Here is a 19030-nt window from a genome sequence, read left to right on the forward strand (position 1 = left end):
GAGAGTCTTTAATCTGACAGCCTCACACCTCTCTGCTAAGACCTGCTCCTGTCAGAAAGCCTCAGTGTCACTGTTGCTTCTTCACAGTCCTGCAGGCTTGACCTCTGACCTTACGCCGTCATCTTCATTTTGCTTTAATGACAGCAGAACTGGAGACGGCATGGACTCTGCAGGTCTGCTCATGTTATTCAGAATGATGTGAGAACGATCCATGAGCAGGTTTTGAAATCTGCTCATCTGTATGAAGTTCACATGATCAGTGTTGCAAATTTGTGAATTTAAAGTCCCACTGAAGTGCCTTGAAACGTGCCATGTGTTGACGTAATGTCCACTGAAACAGGGCGACAGGGCGGGGCATATTGAACAGCTCCTCCCCCTTTTAAAAATAGCTATTAGCGTTTAGCTTGTATCATAGCTCGCCCAGAGCCGTTGAGCTTGGTAAAGCCGCAGTTTACTCCTAATCTCTTCCATATCATTCTCTATACCCTATATAGTGCACTGTCTGATCGTTCCCTATCCTCTATATAGTGCACTGTCTGATCGTTCCCTATCCCCTATAGAGTGCACTGTCTGATCGTTCCCTATCCCCTATATAGTGCACTGTCTGATTGTTCCCTATCCCCTATATAGTGCACTGTCTGATCGTTCCCCATCCCCTATATAGTGCACTGTCTGATCGTTCCCCATCCTCTATATAGTGCACTGTCTGATCGTTCCCTATCCCCTATATAGTGCACTGTCTGATCGTTCCCTATCCCCTATATAGTGCACTGTCTGATCGTTCCCCATCCCCTATATAGTGCATTGTCTGATCGTTCTCTATCCCCTATATAGTGCACTGTCTGATCGTTCTCTATCCCCTATATAGTGCACTGTCTGATCATTCCCTATCCCCTATAGAGTGCACTGTCTGATAGTTCCCTATCCCCTATATAGTGCACTGTCTGATCGTCCCCTATCCCCTATATAGTGCACTGTCTGATCGTTCCCTATCCCCTATATAGTGCACTGTCTGATTGTTCCCTATCCCCTATACAGTGCACTGTCTGATTGTTCCCTATCCCCTATATAGTGCACTGTCTGATCGTTCCCTATCCCCTATATAGTGCACTGTCTGATCGTTCCCTATCCCCTATATAGTGCACTGTCTGATCGTTCCCTATCCCCTATATAGTGCACTGTCTGATCATTCCCTATCCCCTATATAGTGCACTGTCTGATCGTTCTCTATCCCCTATATAGTACACTGTCTGATCGTTCTCTATCCCCTATATAGTGCACTGTCTGATCGTTCTCTATCCCCTATATAGTGCACTGTCTGATCGTCCCCTATCCCCTATATAGTGCACTGTATGATCGTTCCCTATCCCCTATATAGTGCACTGTCTGATCGTTCTCTATCCCCTATATAGTGCACTGTCTGATCGTTCTCTATCCCCTATATAGTGCACTGTCTGATCGTTCCCTATCCCCTATATAGTGCACTGTCTGATCGTTCTCTATCCCCTATATAGTGCACTGTCTGATCGTTCCCTATCCCCTATATAGTGCACTGTCTGATCGTTCCCTATCCCCTATATAGTGCACAGTAATTTATAGATAACAGTGAGGCTAACCTATTCATACTAAGAGCCAAAGAACATAAATTACAGTGCAGATCATTGTATATATAACAGACCTTCCATTTCTGTCTCTGTCCATTGTTTCATAGACAGGCTTATCAGTGCCGGCTGAGCAAACATGCAGTGTCTGTGTACTGTGGTGGAGAAAAGTGGAAACCTACTTAAGCTTTGCTCCTTTGGGTTGTCTGTGAAGAAAAAAAATCCCTGTTTGCTTTTCTAATGGAGTGTATTCTGGTGCTGGGTCAGGTGTTGCCTCTGTGATAGGCTAAGTACAGGGCAGAGAACACTGAGGTATCATTACCGTTTCTGCTAATGTAATTTGAAGGTGGAAAAGAACATCACCCACACACACACACACACACACACAAACAGCATACACACAGCTCTGGAGAGTCGCAGCACTTGCGATCATCAGCTTTGACCCAAACCACAGGTCAGATGTCTGACTTCGCAAATGATTTCTCTCATTAACCCAAGCATTAGTTCGCCATCTTAATTGCAGTAATGCTAGCAAATCAGTCAGCATATTCTATGTTTATTATTTAACATAAAAAGACATGACATGAGAAATCAAATTTACCGATGTCTTTTGAGATAACATAGACCCCTCCAAATCCTCAAATTCAGGTGTTCCAATCACTTCCATCACGCTTCTCTGTCTGCCAATCCCATGGACGAGTCTGGGTTTGGCGGTTGCCTGACTGCATTATGCCAAGTGTAAAGTTTGGTGTAGGGGGGATTATGGGATGGGGGTTGTTTTTCAGGGGTTGGGCTTGGCCCCTTAGTTCTAGTGAAAGGAACTCTTAATGCTTCACCAAGATATTTTGGACAATTTCATGCTCCCAACTTTGTGGGAACAGTTTCGGGACGGCCCCTTCCCGTCCCAACATGACTGACCAGTGCACAAAGCGTCGCTCCATAAAGAGCAGATACTGTCTACACTGATACAGTATACAGATGTGTGTTCAGATTATAATGACTGACTGTCTACACTGATACAGTATACAGATGTGTGTTCAGATGATAATGACTGACTGTCGACACTGATACAGTATACAGATGTGTGTTCAGATTATAATGACTGACGCTGTCTACACTGATACAGTATACAGATGTGTGTTCAGATTATAATGACTGACTGTCTACACTGATACAGTATACAGATGTGTGTTCAGATTATAATGACTGACTGTCTACACTGATACAGTATACAGATGTGTGTTCAGATTATAATGACTGACACTGTCTACACTGATACAGTATACAGATGTGTGTTCAGATTATAATGACTGACACTGTCTACACTGATACAGTATACAGATGTGTGTTCAGATTATAATGACTGACACTGTCTACACTGATACAGTTTACAGATGTGTGTTCAGATTATAATGACTGACACTGTCTACACTGATACAGTATACAGATGTGTGTTCAGATTATATTGACTGACTGTCTACACTGATACAGTATACAGATGTGTGTTCAGATTATAATGACTGACTGTCTACACTGATACAGTATACAGATGTGTGTTCAGATTATAATGACTGACACTGTCTACACTGATACAGTATACAGATGTGTGTTCAGATTATAATGACTGACACTGTCTACACTGATACAGTATACAGATGTGTGTTCAGATTATAATGACTGACTGTCTACACTGATACAGTATATAGATGTGTGTTCAGATTGTAATGACTGATGCTGTCTACACTGATACAGTATACAGATGTGTGTTCAGATTATAATGACTGACTGTCTACACTGATACAGTTTACAGATGTGTGTTCAGATTATAATGACTGACTGTCTACACTGATACAGTATACAGATGTGTGTTCAGATTATAATGACTGACTGTCTACACTGATACAGTATACAGATGTGTGTTCAGATTATAATGACTGACTGTCTACACTGATACAGTATACAGATGTGTGTTCAGATTATAATGACTGACTGTCTACACTGATACAGTATACAGATGTGTGTTCAGATTATAATGACTGACTGTCTACACTGATACAGTATACAGATGTGTGTTCAGATTATAATGACTGACTGTCTACACTGATACAGTATACAGATGTGTTCAGATTATAATGACTGACTGTCGACACTGATACAGTATACAGATGTGTGTTCAGATTATAATGACTGACTGTCTACACTGATACAGTATACAGATGTGTGTTCAGATTATAATGACTGACTGTCTACACTGATACAGTTTACAGATGTGTGTTCAGATTATAATGACTGACTGTCTACACTGATACAGTATACAGATGTGTGTTCAGATTATAATGACTGACTGTCTACACTGATACAGTATACAGATGTGTGTTCAGATTATAATGACTGACTGTCTACACTGATACAGTATACAGATGTGTGTTCAGATTATAATGACTGACACTGTCTACACTGATACAGTATACAGATGTGTGTTCAGATTATAATGACTGACTGTCTACACTGATACAGTATACAGATGTGTGTTCAGATTATAATGACTGACTGTCTACACTGATACAGTTTACAGATGTGTGTTCAGATTATAATGACTGACTGTCTACACTGATACAGTATACAGATGTGTGTTCAGATTATAATGACTGACTGTCTACACTGATACAGTATACAGATGTGTGTTCAGATTATAATGACTGACTGTCTACACTGATACAGTATACAGATGTGTGTTCAGATTATAATGACTGACACTGTCTACACTGATACAGTATACAGATGTGTGTTCAGATTATAATGACTGACTGTCTACACTGATACAGTATACAGATGTGTGTTCAGATTATAATGACTGACTGTCTACACTGATACAGTATACAGATGTGTTCAGATTATAATGACTGACTGTCGACACTGATACAGTATACAGATGTGTGTTCAGATTATAATGACTGACTGTCTACACTGATACAGTATACAGATGTGTGTTCAGATTATAATGACTGACTGTCTACACTGATACAGTATACAGATGTGTGTTCAGATTATAATGACTGACACTGTCTACACTGATACAGTATACAGATGTGTGTTCAGATTATAATGACTGACACTGTCTACACTGATACAGTATACAGATGTGTGTTCAGATTATAATGACTGACTGTCTACACTGATACAGTATACAGATGTGTGTTCAGATTATAATGACTGACACTGTCTACACTGATACAGTATACAGATGTGTGTTCAGATTATAATGACTGACACTGTCTACACTGATACAGTATACAGATGTGTGTTCAGATTATAATGACTGACACTGTCTACACTGATACAGTATACAGATGTGTGTTCAGATTATAATGACTGACTGTCTACACTGATACAGTATACAGATGTGTGTTCAGATTATAATGACTGACTGTCTACACTGATACAGTATATAGATGTGTGTTCAGATTGTAATGACTGATGCTGTCTACACTGATACAGTATACAGATGTGTGTTCAGATTATAATGACTGACTGTCTACACTGATACAGTTTACAGATGTGTGTTCAGATTATAATGACTGACTGTCTACACTGATACAGTATACAGATGTGTGTTCAGATTATAATGACTGACTGTCTACACTGATACAGTATACAGATGTGTGTTCAGATTATAATGACTGACTGTCTACACTGATACAGTATACAGATGTGTGTTCAGATTATAATGACTGACTGTCTACACTGATACAGTATACAGATGTGTGTTCAGATTATAATGACTGACTGTCTACACTGATACAGTATACAGATGTGTGTTCAGATTATAATGACTGACTGTCTACACTGATACAGTATACAGATGTGTGTTCAGATTATAATGACTGACTGTCTACACTGATACAGTATACAGATGTGTGTTCAGATTATAATGACTAACTGTCTACACTGATACAGTTTACAGATGTGTGTTCAGATTATAATGACTGACTGTCTACACTGATACAGTATACAGATGTGTGTTCAGATTATAATGACTGACTGTCTACACTGATACAGTATACAGATGTGTGTTCAGATTATAATGACTGACTGTCGACACTGATACAGTTTACAGATGTGTGTTCAGATTATAATGACTGACTGTCTACACTGATACAGTATACAGATGTGTGTTCAGATTATAATGACTGACTGTCTACACTGATACAGTATACAGATGTGTGTTCAGATTATAATGACTGACTGCCTACACTGATACAGTATACAGATGTGTGTTCAGGTTATAATGACTGACTGTCTACACTGATACAGTATACAGATGTGTGTTCAGATTATAATGACTGACACTATCTACACTGATACAGTATACAGATGTGTGTTCAGATTATAATGACTGACACTGTCTACACTGATACAGTATACAGATGTGTGTTCAGATTATAATGACTAACTGTCTACACTGATACATTATACAGATGTGTGTTCAGATTATAATGACTGACTGTCTACACTGATACAGTATACAGATGTGTGTTCAGATTATAATGACTGACACTTTCTACACTGATACAGTATACAGATGTGTGTTCAGATTATAATGACTGACACTGTCTACACTGTTGCAGTATACAGATGTGTGTTCAGATTATAATGACTGACTGTCTACACTGATACAGTATACAGATGTGTGTTCAGATTATAATGACTGACTGTCTACACTGATACAGTATATAGATGTGTGTTCAGATTGTAATGACTGATGCTGTCTACACTGATACAGTATACAGATGTGTGTTCAGATTATAATGACTGACTGTCTACACTGATACAGTTTACAGATGTGTGTTCAGATTATAATGACTGACTGTCTACACTGATACACTATACAGATGTGTGTTCAGATTATAATGACTGACTGTCTACACTGATACAGTATACAGATGTGTGTTCAGATTATAATGACTGACTGTCTACACTGATAGAGTATACAGATGTGTGTTCAGATTATAATGACTGACTGTCTACACTGATACAGTATACAGATGTGTGTTCAGATTATAATGACTGACTGTCTACACTGATACAGTATACAGATGTGTGTTCAGATTATAATGACTGACTGTCTACACTGATACAGTATACAGATGTGTGTTCAGATTATAATGACTGACTGTCTACACTGATACAGTATACAGATGTGTGTTCAGATTATAATGACTGACTGTCTACACTGATACAGTATACAGATGTGTGTTCAGATTATAATGACTGACTGTCGACACTGATACAGTTTACAGATGTGTGTTCAGATTATAATGACTGACTGTCTACACTGATACAGTATACAGATATGTGTTCAGATTATAATGACTGACTGTCTACACTGATACAGTATACAGATGTGTGTTCAGATTATAATGACTGACTGCCTACACTGATACAGTATACAGATGTGTGTTCAGGTTATAATGACTGACTGTCTACACTGATACAGTATACAGATGTGTGTTCAGATTATAATGACTGACACTGTCTACACTGATACAGTATACAGATGTGTGTTCAGATTATAATGACTGACACTGTCTACACTGATACAGTATACAGATGTGTGTTCAGATTATAATGACTAACTGTCTACACTGATACAGTATACAGATGTGTGTTCAGATTATAATGACTGACTGTCTACACTGATACAGTATACAGATGTGTGTTCAGATTATAATGACTGACTGCCTACACTGATACAGTATACAGATGTGTGTTCAGATTATAATGACTGACTGTCTACACTGATACAGTATACAGATGTGTGTTCAGATTATAATGACTGACTGTCTACACTGATACAGTATACAGATGTGTGTTCAGATTATAATGACTGACTGTCTACACTGATACAGTATACAGATGTGTGTTCAGATTATAATGACTGACTGTCTACACTGATACAGTATACAGATGTGTGTTCAGATTATAATGACTGACTGCCTACACTGATACAGTATACAGATGTGTGTTCAGGTTATAATGACTGACTGTCTACACTGATACAGTATACAGATGTGTGTTCAGATTATAATGACTGACACTGTCTACACTGATACAGTATACAGATGTGTGTTCAGATTATAATGACTGACACTGTCTACACTGATACAGTATACAGATGTGTGTTCAGATTATAATGACTGACTGTCTACACTGATACAGTATACAGATGTGTGTTCAGATTATAATGACTGACACTTTCTACACTGATACAGTATACAGATGTGTGTTCAGATTATAATGACTGACACTGTCTACACTGTTGCAGTATACAGATGTGTGTTCAGATTATAATGACTGACGCTGTCTACACTGTTGCAGTATACAGATGTGTGTTCAGATGATAATGACTGACTGTCTACACTGATACAGTATACAGATGTGTGTTCAGATTATAATGACTGACTGTCTACACTGATACAGTATACAGATGTGTGTTCAGATTATAATGACTGACACTGTCTACACTGATACAGTATACAGATGTGTGTTCAGATTATAATGACTGACACTGTCTACACTGATACAGTATACAGATGTGTGTTCAGATTATAATGACTGACTGTCTACACTGATACAGTATACAGATGTGTGTTCAGATTATAATGACTGACTGTCTACACTGATACAGTATACAGATGTGTGTTCAGATGATAATGACTGACTGTCTACACTGATACAGTATACAGATGTGTGTTCAGATGATAATGACTGACAATGTCTACACTGATACAGTATACAGATGTGTGTTCAGATTATAATGACTAACTGTCTACACTGATACAGTATACAGATGTGTGTTCAGATTATAATGACTGACTGTCTACACTGATACAGTATACAGATGTGTGTTCAGATTATAATGACTGACTGTCTACACTGATACAGTATACAGATGTGTGTTCAGATTATAATGACTGACACTTTCTACACTGATACAGTATACAGATGTGTGTTCAGATTATAATGACTGACACTGTCTACACTGATACAGTATACAGATGTGTGTTCAGATTGTAATGACTGACTGTCTACACTGATACAGTATACAGATGTGTTCAGATTATTATGATTGACTGTCTACACTGATACAGTATACAGATGTGTGTTCAGATTATAATGACTGACTGTCTACACTGATACAGTATACAGATGTGTGTTCAGATGATAATGACTGACTGTCTACACTGATACAGTATACAGATGTGTGTTCAGATTATAATGACTGACTGTCTACACTGATACAGTATACAGATGTGTGTTCAGTTTATAATGACTGACACTGTCTACACTGATACAGTATACAGATGTGTGTTCAGATTATAATGACTGACACTGTCTACACTGATACAGTATACAGATGTGTGTTCAGATTATTATGATTGACACTGTCTACACTGATACAGTATACAGATGTGTGTTCAGATTGTAATGACTGACTGTCTACACTGATACAGTATACAGATGTGTGTTCAGATTATTATGATTGACACTGTCTACACTGATACAGTATACAGATGTGTGTTCAGATTATAATGACTGACACTGTCTACACTGATACAGTATACAGATGTGTGTTCAGATTATAATGACTGACACTGTCTACACTGATACAGTATACAGATGTGTGTTCAGATTATAATGACTGACTGTCTACACTGATACAGTATACAGATGTGTGTTCAGATTATAATGACTGACTGTCTACACTGATACAGTATATAGATGTGTGTTCAGATTGTAATGACTGATGCTGTCTACACTGATACAGTATACAGATGTGTGTTCAGATTATAATGACTGACTGTCTACACTGATACAGTTTACAGATGTGTGTTCAGATTATAATGACTGACTGTCTACACTGATACAGTATACAGATGTGTGTTCAGATTATAATGACTGACTGTCTACACTGATACAGTATACAGATGTGTGTTCAGATTATAATGACTGACTGTCTACACTGATACAGTATACAGATGTGTGTTCAGATTATAATGACTGACTGTCTACACTGATACAGTATACAGATGTGTGTTCAGATTATAATGACTGACTGTCTACACTGATACAGTATACAGATGTGTGTTCAGATTATAATGACTGACTGTCTACACTGATACAGTATACAGATGTGTGTTCAGATTATAATGACTGACTGTCTACACTGATACAGTATACAGATGTGTGTTCAGATTATAATGACTGACTGTCTACACTGATACAGTATACAGATGTGTGTTCAGATTATAATGACTGACACTGTCTACACTGATACAGTATACAGATGTGTGTTCAGATGATAATGACTGACACTGTCTACACTGATACAGTATACAGATGTGTGTTCAGATTATAATGACTGACTGTCTACACTGATACAGTATACAGATGTGTGTTCAGATTATAATGACTGACACTGTGTACACTGATACAGTATACAGATGTGTGTTCAGATTATAATGACTAACGCTGTCTACAATGATACAGTATACAGATGTGTGTTCAGATTATAATGACTGACTGTCTACACTGATACAGTATACAGATGTGTGTTCAGATTATAATGACTGACACTGTCTACACTGATACAGTATACAGATGTGTGTTCAGATTATAATGACTGACTGTCTACACTGATACAGTATACAGATGTGTGTTCAGATTATAATGACTGACACTGTGTACACTGATACAGTATACAGATGTGTGTTCAGATTATAATGACTAACGCTGTCTACAATGATACAGTATACAGATGTGTGTTCAGATTATAATGACTGACGCTGTCTAAACTGATACAGTATACAGATGTGTGTTCAGATTGTAATGACTGACTGTTTACACTGATACAGTATACAGATGTGTGTTCAGATTATAATGACTGACTGTCTACACTGATACAGTATACAGATGTGTGTTCAGATTATAATGACTGACACTGTCTACACTGATACAGTATACAGATGTGTGTTCAGATTATAATGACTGACGCTGTCTACACTGATACAGTATACAGATGTGTGTTCAGATTGTAATGACTGACTGTTTACACTGATACAGTATACAGATGTGTGTTCAGATTATAATGACTGACTGTCTACACTGATACAGTATACAGATGTGTGTTCAGATTATATTGACTGACGCTGTCTACACTGATATAGTATACAGATGTGTGTTCAGATTATAATGACTGACTGTCTACACTGATACAGTATACAGATGTGTGTTCAGATTATAATGACTGGTTCTGTCTACACTGATACAGTATACAGATGTGTGTTCAGATTATAATGACTGACTGTCTACACTGATACAGTATACAGATGTGTGTTCAGATTATAATGACTGACACTGTCTACACTGATACAGTATACAGATGTGTGTTCAGATTATAATGACTGACGCTGTCTACACTGATACAGTATACAGATGTGTGTTCAGATTATAATGACTGACGCTGTCTACACTGATACAGTATACAGATGTGTGTTCAGATTATAATGACTGACTGTCTACACTGATACAGTATACAGATGTGTGTTCAGATTATAATGACTGACTGTCTACACTGATACAGTATACAGATGTGTGTTCAGATTATAATGACTGACACTGTCTACACTGATACAGTATACAGATGTGTGTTTAGATTATAATGACTGACGCTGTCTACACTGATACAGTATACAGATGTGTGTTCAGATTATAATGACTGACTGTCTACACTGATACAGTATACAGATGTGAGTTCAGATTATAATGACTGACTGTCTACACTGATACAGTATACAGATATGTGTTCAGATTATAATGACTGACTGTCTACACTGATACAGTATACAGATGTGTGTTCAGATCATAATGACTGACTGTCTACACTGATACAGTATACAGATGTGAGTTCAGATTATAATGACTGACTGTCTACACTGATACAGTATACAGATGTGTGTTCAGATTATAATGACTGACTGTCTACACTGATACAGTATACAGATGTGTGTTCAGATTATAATGACTGACTGTCTACACTGATACAGTATACAGATGTGTGTAGAGATTATAATGACTGACACTGTCTACACTGATACAGTATACAGATGTGTGTTCAGATTATAATGACTGACTGTCTACACTGATACAGTATACAGATATGTGTTCAGATTATAATGACTGACTGTCTACACTGATACAGTATACAGATGTGTGTTCAGATCATAATGACTGACTGTCTACACTGATACAGTATACAGATGTGAGTTCAGATTATAATGACTGACTGTCTACACTGATACAGTATACAGATGTGTGTTCAGATTATAATGACTGACACTGTCTACACTGATACAGTATACAGATGTGTGTTCAGATTATAATGACTGACTGTCTACACTGATACAGTTTACAGATGTGTGTTCAGATTATAATGACTGACACTGTCTACACTGATACAGTATACAGATGTGTGTTCAGATTATAATGACTGACTGTCTACACTGATACAGTATACAGATGTGTGTTCAGATTATAATGACTGACTGTCTACACTGATACAGTATACAGATGTGTGTTCAGATTATAATGACTGACTGTCTCCACTGATACAGTATACAGATGTGTGTTCAGATTATAATGACTAACTGTCTACACTGATACAGTATACAGATGTGTGTTCAGATTATAATGACTGACTGTCTACACTGATACAGTATACAGATGTGTGTTCAGATTATAATGACTGACACTTTCTACACTGATACAGTATACAGATGTGTGTTCAGATTATAATGACTGACACTGTCTACACTGTTGCAGTATACAGATGTGTGTTCAGATTATAATGACTGACGCTGTCTACACTGTTGCAGTATACAGATGTGTGTTCAGATGATAATGACTGACTGTCTACACTGATACAGTATACAGATGTGTGTTCAGATTATAATGACTGACTGTCTACACTGATACAGTATACAGATGTGTGTTCAGATTATAATGACTGACACTGTCTACACTGATACAGTATACAGATGTGTGTTCAGATTATAATGACTGACACTGTCTACACTGATACAGTATACAGATGTGTGTTCAGATTATAATGACTGACTGTCTACACTGATACAGTATACAGATGTGTTCAGATTATAATGACTGACTGTCTACACTGATACAGTATACAGATGTGTGTTCAGATGATAATGACTGACTGTCTACACTGATACAGTATACAGATGTGTGTTCAGATGATAATGACTGACAATGTCTACACTGATACAGTATACAGATGTGTGTTCAGATTATAATGACTAACTGTCTACACTGATACAGTATACAGATGTGTGTTCAGATTATAATGACTGACTGTCTACACTGATACAGTATACAGATGTGTGTTCAGATTATAATGACTGACTGTCTACACTGATACAGTATACAGATGTGTGTTCAGATTATAATGACTGACACTTTCTACACTGATACAGTATACAGATGTGTGTTCAGATTATAATGACTGACACTGTCTACACTGATACAGTATACAGATGTGTGTTCAGATTGTAATGACTGACTGTCTACACTGATACAGTATACAGATGTGTTCAGATTATTATGATTGACTGTCTACACTGATACAGTATACAGATGTGTGTTCAGATTATAATGACTGACTGTCTACACTGATACAGTATACAGATGTGTGTTCAGATGATAATGACTGACTGTCTACACTGATACAGTATACAGATGTGTGTTCAGATTATAATGACTGACTGTCTACACTGATACAGTATACAGATGTGTGTTCAGTTTATAATGACTGACACTGTCTACACTGATACAGTATACAGATGTGTGTTCAGATTATAATGACTGACACTGTCTACACTGATACAGTATACAGATGTGTGTTCAGATTATTATGATTGACACTGTCTACACTGATACAGTATACAGATGTGTGTTCAGATTGTAATGACTGACTGTCTACACTGATACAGTATACAGATGTGTGTTCAGATTATTATGATTGACACTGTCTACACTGATACAGTATACAGATGTGTGTTCAGATTATAATGACTGACACTGTCTACACTGATACAGTATACAGATGTGTGTTCAGATTATAATGACTGACACTGTCTACACTGATACAGTATACAGATGTGTGTTCAGATTATAATGACTGACTGTCTACACTGATACAGTATACAGATGTGTGTTCAGATTATAATGACTGACTGTCTACACTGATACAGTATATAGATGTGTGTTCAGATTGTAATGACTGATGCTGTCTACACTGATACAGTATACAGATGTGTGTTCAGATTATAATGACTGACTGTCTACACTGATACAGTTTACAGATGTGTGTTCAGATTATAATGACTGACTGTCTACACTGATACAGTATACAGATGTGTGTTCAGATTATAATGACTGACTGTCTACACTGATACAGTATACAGATGTGTGTTCAGATTATAATGACTGACTGTCTACACTGATACAGTATACAGATGTGTGTTCAGATTATAATGACTGACTGTCTACACTGATACAGTATACAGATGTGTGTTCAGATTATAATGACTGACTGTCTACACTGATACAGTATACAGATGTGTGTTCAGATTATAATGACTGACTGTCTACACTGATACAGTATACAGATGTGTGTTCAGATTATAATGACTGACACTGTCTACACTGATACAGTATACAGATGTGTGTTCAGATTATAATGACTGACTGTCTACACTGATACAGTATACAGATGTGTGTTCAGATTATAATGACTGACTGTCTACACTGATACAGTATACAGATGTGTTCAGATTATAATGACTGACTGTCGACACTGATACAGTATACAGATGTGTGTTCAGATTATAATGACTGACTGTCTACACTGATACAGTATACAGATGTGTGTTCAGATTATAATGACTGACTGTCTACACTGATACAGTATACAGATGTGTGTTCAGATTATAATGACTGACACTGTCTACACTGATACAGTATACAGATGTGTGTTCAGATTATAATGACTGACACTGTCTACACTGATACAGTATACAGATGTGTGTTCAGATTATAATGACTGACTGTCTACACTGATACAGTATACAGATGTGTGTTCAGATTATAATGACTGACACTGTCTACACTGATACAGTATACAGATGTGTGTTCAGATTATAATGACTGACACTGTCTACACTGATACAGTATACAGATGTGTGTTCAGATTATAATGACTGACACTGTCTACACTGATACAGTATACAGATGTGTGTTCAGATTATAATGACTGACTGTCTACACTGATACAGTATACAGATGTGTGTTCAGATTATAATGACTGACTGTCTACACTGATACAGTATATAGATGTGTGTTCAGATTGTAATGACTGATGCTGTCTACACTGATACAGTATACAGATGTGTGTTCAGATTATAATGACTGACTGTCTACACTGATACAGTTTACAGATGTGTGTTCAGATTATAATGACTGACTGTCTACACTGATACAGTATACAGATGTGTGTTCAGATTATAATGACTGACTGTCTACACTGATACAGTATACAGATGTGTGTTCAGATTATAATGACTGACTGTCTACACTGATACAGTATACAGATGTGTGTTCAGATTATAATGACTGACTGTCTACACTGATACAGTATACAGATGTGTGTTCAGATTATAATGACTGACTGTCTACACTGATACAGTATACAGATGTGTGTTCAGATTATAATGACTGACTGTCTACACTGATACAGTATACAGATGTGTGTTCAGATTATAATGACTGACTGTCTACACTGATACAGTATACAGATGTGTGTTCAGATTAAAATGACTAACTGTCTACACTGATACAGTTTACAGATGTGTGTTCAGATTATAATGACTGACTGTCTACACTGATACAGTATACAGATGTGTGTTCAGATTATAATGACTGACTGTCTACACTGATACAGTATACAGATGTGTGTTCAGATTATAATGACTGACTGTCGACACTGATACAGTTTACAGATGTGTGTTCAGATTATAATGACTGACTGTCTACACTGATACAGTATACAGATGTGTGTTCAGATTATAATGACTGACTGTCTACACTGATACAGTATACAGATGTGTGTTCAGATTATAATGACTGACTGCCTACACTGATACAGTATACAGATGTGTGTTCAGGTTATAATGACTGACTGTCTACACTGATACAGTATACAGATGTGTGTTCAGATTATAATGACTGACACTATCTACACTGATACAGTATACAGATGTGTGTTCAGATTATAATGACTGACACTGTCTACACTGATACAGTATACAGATGTGTGTTCAGATTATAATGACTAACTGTCTACACTGATACATTATACAGATGTGTGTTCAGATTATAATGACTGACTGTCTACACTGATACAGTATACAGATGTGTGTTCAGATTATAATGACTGACACTTTCTACACTGATACAGTATACAGATGTGTGTTCAGATTATAATGACTGACACTGTCTACACTGTTGCAGTATACAGATGTGTGTTCAGATTATAATGACTGACTGTCTACACTGATACAGTATACAGATGTGTGTTCAGATTATAATGACTGACTGTCTACACTGATACAGTATATAGATGTGTGTTCAGATTGTAATGACTGATGCTGTCTACACTGATACAGTATACAGATGTGTGTTCAGATTATAATGACTGACTGTCTACACTGATACAGTTTACAGATGTGTGTTCAGATTATAATGACTGACTGTCTACACTGATACACTATACAGATGTGTGTTCAGATTATAATGACTGACTGTCTACACTGATACAGTATACAGATGTGTGTTCAGATTATAATGACTGACTGTCTACACTGATAGAGTATACAGATGTGTGTTCAGATTATAATGACTGACTGTCTACACTGATACAGTATACAGATGTGTGTTCAGATTATAATGACTGACTGTCTACACTGATACAGTATACAGATGTGTGTTCAGATTATAATGACTGACTGTCTACACTGATACAGTATACAGATGTGTGTTCAGATTATAATGACTGACTGTCTACACTGATACAGTATACAGATGTGTGTTCAGATTATAATGACTGACTGTCTACACTGATACAGTATACAGATGTGTGTTCAGATTATAATGACTGACTGTCGACACTGATACAGTTTACAGATGTGTGTTCAGATTATAATGACTGACTGTCTACACTGATACAGTATACAGATATGTGTTCAGATTATAATGACTGACTGTCTACACTGATACAGTATACAGATGTGTGTTCAGATTATAATGACTGACTGCCTACACTGATACAGTATACAGATGTGTGTTCAGGTTATAATGACTGACTGTCTACACTGATACAGTATACAGATGTGTGTTCAGATTATAATGACTGACACTGTCTACACTGATACAGTATACAGATGTGTGTTCAGATTATAATGACTGACACTGTCTACACTGATACAGTATACAGATGTGTGTTCAGATTATAATGACTAACTGTCTACACTGATACAGTATACAGATGTGTGTTCAGATTATAATGACTGACTGTCTACACTGATACAGTATACAGATGTGTGTTCAGATTATAATGACTGACTGCCTACACTGATACAGTATACAGATGTGTGTTCAGATTATAATGACTGACTGTCTACACTGATACAGTATACAGATGTGTGTTCAGATTATAATGACTGACTGTCTACACTGATACAGTATACAGATGTGTGTTCAGATTATAATGACTGACTGTCTACACTGATACAGTATACAGATGTGTGTTCAGATTATAATGACTGACTGTCTACACTGATACAGTATACAGATGTGTGTTCAGATTATAATGACTGACTGCCTACACTGATACAGTATACAGATGTGTGTTCAGGTTATAATGACTGACTGTCTACACTGATACAGTATACAGATGTGTGTTCAGATTATAATGACTGACACTGTCTACACTGATACAGTATACAGATGTGTGTTCAGATTATAATGACTGACACTGTCTACACTGATACAGTATACAGATGTGTGTTCAGATTATAATGACTGACTGTCTACACTGATACAGTATACAGATGTGTGTTCAGATTATAATGACTGACACTTTCTACACTGATACAGTATACAGATGTGTGTTCAGATTATAATGACTGACACTGTCTACACTGTTGCAGTATACAGATGTGTGTTCAGATTATAATGACTGACGCTGTCTACACTGTTGCAGTATACAGATGTGTGTTCAGATGATAATGACTGACTGTCTACACTGATACAGTATACAGATGTGTGTTCAGATTATAATGACTGACTGTCTACACTGATACAGTATACAGATGTGTGTTCAGATTATAATGACTGACACTGTCTACACTGATACAGTATACAGATGTGTGTTCAGATTATAATGACTGACACTGTCTACACTGATACAGTATACAGATGTGTGTTCAGATTATAATGACTGACTGTCTACACTGATACAGTATACAGATGTGTGTTCAGATTATAATGACTGACTGTCTACACTGATACAGTATACAGATGTGTGTTCAGATGATAATGACTGACTGTCTACACTGATACAGTATACAGATGTGTGTTCAGATGATAATGACTGACAATGTCTACACTGATACAGTATACAGATGTGTGTTCAGATTATAATGACTAACTGTCTACACTGATACAGTATACAGATGTGTGTTCAGATTATAATGACTGACTGTCTACACTGATACAGTATACAGATGTGTGTTCAGATTATAATGACTGACTGTCTACACTGATACAGTATACAGATGTGTGTTCAGATTATAATGACTGACACTTTCTACACTGATACAGTATACAGATGTGTGTTCAGATTATAATGACTGACACTGTCTACACTGATACAGTATACAGATGTGTGTTCAGATTGTAATGACTGACTGTCTACACTGATACAGTATACAGATGTGTTCAGATTATTATGATTGACTGTCTACACTGATACAGTATACAGATGTGTGTTCAGATTATAATGACTGACTGTCTACACTGATACAGTATACAGATGTGTGTTCAGATGATAATGACTGACTGTCTACACTGATACAGTATACAGATGTGTGTTCAGATTATAATGACTGACTGTCTACACTGATACAGTATACAGATGTGTGTTCAGTTTATAATGACTGACACTGTCTACACTGATACAGTATACAGATGTGTGTTCAGATTATAATGACTGACACTGTCTACACTGATACAGT

The sequence above is a fragment of the Gobio gobio genome (assembly GCF_949357685.1).
Source record: "Gobio gobio genome assembly, chromosome: 18".
Taxonomy (NCBI): domain Eukaryota; kingdom Metazoa; phylum Chordata; class Actinopteri; order Cypriniformes; family Gobionidae; genus Gobio; species Gobio gobio.